The sequence below is a fragment of the Mizuhopecten yessoensis genome, unplaced genomic scaffold, assembly GCF_002113885.1.
Source record: "Mizuhopecten yessoensis strain PY_sf001 unplaced genomic scaffold, ASM211388v2 scaffold431, whole genome shotgun sequence".
NCBI lineage: Eukaryota > Metazoa > Mollusca > Bivalvia > Pectinida > Pectinidae > Mizuhopecten > Mizuhopecten yessoensis.
In genome coordinates this window covers 1,261,372-1,265,982 of record NW_018403543.1, presented here as the reverse complement: position 1 = coordinate 1,265,982, position 4,611 = coordinate 1,261,372, and the positions used below count along the sequence as shown (strand labels likewise).

General features: G+C 34.8%; 1 protein-coding gene across 2 annotated transcripts in view; it reads right to left on the bottom strand.

Moving 5' to 3' along the window:
- LOC110448633 (ankyrin repeat domain-containing protein 66-like) overlaps positions 1 to 1,695 on the bottom strand; it is a 13,956-nt gene extending 12,261 nt beyond the window's left edge. The window contains exon 1 of one of the 2 annotated variants that reach the window (XM_021495003.1): positions 1,589 to 1,695. The gene's annotated coding sequence lies outside the window, so the exon portion shown is untranslated. The remainder of the gene's footprint in view (positions 1 to 1,588) is intronic. The other variant, XM_021494994.1, reaches the window with a different exon arrangement.
- Positions 1,696 to 4,611: the final 2,916 nt, after the last annotated feature.

Here is a 4,611-nt window from a genome sequence, read left to right as displayed (position 1 = left end):
CACTGTCACCCCACATAAACAGCAGTTATTCCTTCATGTTTTAAAACAATTCTACGGTCAAGGTTAATGGTCAGCGTTACTAAAAAAAGACTGTGGTGGTTATCAATAATTTTCAAAAGTCTTTATCACAGAATTCAAAAGTCTCATCCTTGTGAAATATGAAATTGTAATATGCACCATATGTGATGTAGATGTGCAACAGGAATTTAAGAAATGCTCGGAATCCAAGTTCATTTTTAATTTCACATGATGAAATGTAGAGGTAATAGAGGTTAAAAACATTCTTAAGGTCAAGGTCAAACTTACTGTAACTAAACACACTGTTAACTCTTATTTGAAAGAAGAATAGTTTAACCAAATCCAGTTATTGTTAGTTTAAAAAGTATACTTGTCCATTATAAGAAATGTGTGTGTAACACAGGTCAAAATATTTTTTTAATGACACCACTAGGAGTATAACTTGGGACCTCTAGTTTTCTAGTCTTACGCTCTACTGAATGAGGTAAAGAGAAATTCTCCCTGGACATGTTGGTAAGAAAAGCAGCTAGTATTTTGTATCCGAGTGACACTCCCCCTCCAGGAAAGAACTTGTTCAGTGTCATAGCGATTCTTGTGAAAGTATCGCTGAGTATACTTGTGTGGCAGGGTTCAATTGTACATAGGATTACGGTCGTCCAATAGCTTTGAGCTAGAGGGAATTTTCCATTTAGCTCAGTGGTAGAGCGTCCCACTGGGAACCTAGGGATTGCGGGTTCGATCCCCAGTGGAAGCATGCTATTCTTTTTCCTGTTACACATCACGTGTATATCTGGTTGCCAATGTAACTGAGGTCATAATCTTGTATTGCCTCCACTAGGAGTTGCACCAGGGACCAATACTTTACTAGTATTATACTCTACTGAATGGGCTAATAAGAAATTCTCCCTAGCAGAGTCGGTAGGAAGCAGCTGGGATTTTGTAGCAGGGTGACATGTGTCTTGTCTTACTCCAGTTTACATTTACTAGCAATAGTGTACTACATTACTTCTGTGTCGTTACATGCATGTATTGTATACTATATAGCTACTATCATGTTTTTGTATATTATGTTGATCGAGCTTCGAGGGCCATACAGTAAATCTGTCACAATACCCTCCTTAAAAAGTATTATCGTATGTCTTATTTACAAGCCAGACGTAAAAGGCAGGTGTGTCGAGTACCTGTGACGTAGATATCGGTGCATCGTGGTGGTCAGGTGGTGAAATACTGACTAGGTCTGTGATTATCAAAGATGTTTACAACAGAATCGCTCTCAAGTTATCTTAACACATGTTTGTTACTGTAGGCATGTAGGATTAGTAACACAGACGAGCTAAGTCCAGTAAACAAATTGGTCATTGGAACCCATCCCGGATATTGCTATCAGTTTCAAACATGGGCCAAGAACATTATAACGTCATATCGTTGTAAACACGTGCTCGTAGATGTCCCACTACTCAGCTCAAAGTTAGGTGCAATATCTATTAAAAGTGGCATTTGAAGTATTTCAGATGAACAATCTAACTCTAATATCGTTTCTCTATCATAATATCGAGGATCATTTTCTTACCTTTTTCCTTTGTTTACATTATCAACGCACCGGAAGTGTACAGTTGTTTCCCTTGGAATACACAAAGTTCGAACAGAGAGTTGTCGTTCCTTAAACTGTTTGCTTGTTTTGATAGGCATTTATATTATTTACCTGGTCCAGACTTAGACAACTTTAAACCTGTCTTGCTGTGGGAAAACGTCCGCATACAAGTAATTGAGCCCCGCATCGGAGTTGTGGGTGCTCTATAGTAACAAATGACATAAGTAGGTAAATTATTTAAAAGAATGGAAACTATATACATATTTTTATATCTACGTACATTTAGGTAAAAGGAAACAATTAATGTACAAAAATCAAGTAGGTAAAATGAAAACAGTAAAAAAATATGTAGAATGAAGTAAGTAAAATCAAAGATGTGTCTGCAAAATGAAACAAATTTAAAAAAGATGATGTTGGTAAAATGAAACAAATTATAAAAATTATGAAGCAAAGGTGAAGCAAATCTATCAAATGGCTTACACATGCCCTCGATTATTAGATTACATTCTATTTTAGCGATATGACGCTGTTTATATTAAACCGATTAAACAGAAATGAGTGCGTGTATCTGTGGTGCTGTTTTAGTTTGTTTGTTTGTTTATTCAACTTGAAGCCTTACGGCTCATAAGCATATAACATCATGAATGAAGCATAATCTTGTACATCGCATGTATAAATGGACAGTATAATTCTTTAAGTTATTATAAAGTACAAGATAATTAAGTTATCGGAAGATTTACAGCTTTTATAAAATTACCTCACCTAAGTGTACCGCGGCTATCGGAAAACAGATGAGGTGACAACATTTTCTTAACATAATAACAACCGGGTCTCAACAAAGAGTATGCTAATTATAAAAACTAAAAATAGGCATACAATTTGTATACAGTGATGTATAGTGATCGATCAGGGGATGGACAAATCAATATGTGTAAACCTGGAAATAAACAAGTGCTCAAATGTTATCAGTCAGTGTGAGAAAAAACATAATAACATAAGGTTTGAATCTAGACCGTTCTAACCAACTTGATTGCAGATATTATCCTAAATTATATAGCTCTGTTCTGTTATGTATGAAGATTGGCGGCTCTAGTAATACTTTTTAATGAACTTTTTACGAATATCAACATAGAGTTGACAAATCAGAACAAAATGGAATTCGTCCTCTACCTGGTTTTGATTATAATAACGGCATAACCTATTCGCCCTCGGAATATTACGATACCGGTCGACCTTCTACTACATATAACTGACGCGATGAAAGTCGTAATTTCGAATAAAGTTTAAGATACGCATCTGGAATAGACTTTGTTAGATAAAATTGTAACGTAAAGTTTTCTATCAGAAATTTATATAAATAAATTCAAAAAAAGATGTGTCTGCAAAATGAAACAAATTTTAAAAAAAATATGAAGCAAAGGTGAAGCAAATCTAGCATATGGCTTATACATGTCCTCGATGATTAGATTACATTCTATTTTAGCGATATGACGCTGTTTATATTAAACCGATTAAACAGAAATGAGTGCGTGTATCTGTGGCGCTGTTTTAGTAATAGCACTCAATCAAATTAATCCGTACAGGTGATGTCGATACTTCCAAACAAAAGAGTGATATCATCTCTCTTAATTGATGAAACCATAAAATCAGGTAATAAGTACGTGACATCCATTCAACGATCTAAAGGTGACGTCACCTAATGAATTAGCAGGTGAGATATCCTATTCAAATAGCAGGCGATACCACTTAATAGGATTAAAAATTGAAGTGGCACCCATACTATATAAACATATATATATATATATAGCTTTTCGTGCAATGGTCACGCTTGATGAGATGTAGTCATGTATTAAAAGCTTATATCCGCAAACGGGGATAATAAACACTCAATAACTGTTGCAAAAAATTGCACACATTGAAAACAGATATAAAAGAATAACGACAACCAATGCGAAACTTATTTCCTGCATTCAAAAGACATTTACTTGGACGAGTTATATAAAATGAAGTCCGTAAACTAATTCGAAAATGTTACTTGAAAGGACACATAAAATCGCCTGTTTTTCTTATTGCCTGCGTGCTACTTTAAATTTAGACGGCTTCGGAATGACTATGCAAACGCCATTCGATTGGTCAAAAATGTTTCAGTAAAATTAAATACTATTCTATGCGATTCAAATAATTTGAACCAGAAACCCTGTTAAGAGTACCATTAAACAATTTATCGTCAATTCTGGCGAGTCGCGTTACATTCTTAAAGGATGGTGTACACTATGAAAATTTCGATTTGAATGCGGAACTTGTTAATCAAAAACTCTACTGTTGATGTGTCGCTGCTGTCAATAATCTTCAAAATACCATTACAAACGAAAAAGACGACTTACGTTGTACATACCTGTGTACATCTATAAATGTTGGACAGGGCCGGATATCAGGGACTTTCTCCTAACATTATCAAAATTATCTATTTTTTCATGTTTAGAAATCACTTCCTGATTCAAAATTACATGTTGCAGGAAATCAAAATTATGAATTTCAAAAGGAAATCCACTTCGAGCGACTAATACGATAGATTTCATAGGGAATCGGCGCTATAAATGATCGGATTTGTCCTAGACGACGACGATGACGAGGATTTAGNTGTGTGTGTGTGTGTGTGTGTGTGTGTGTGTGTGTGTGTGTGTAACTTTTGTAAACAGTGCAGTTGTGCATTATTAGATAACCATGCATATCTTTGTGCTAATTATACGGCGATCAAAGCTATGACGAACCGGTAACATTAATTTGTGTGTAGGTATACCATATTTCATAACGCCACGCAAAACTCCTACTAGACAATAACATTATTGTTACACCCAAACTTCAGATACGATTATAAACTTATATCTATAAACTGATAGGTAACGAATTACGGAAGCCCATTGGTGCCAAATGAAATCTAAAAAAATATATAAATAATGTATATACGCAATACTTTTTGCGAATATACACAATAATGCATT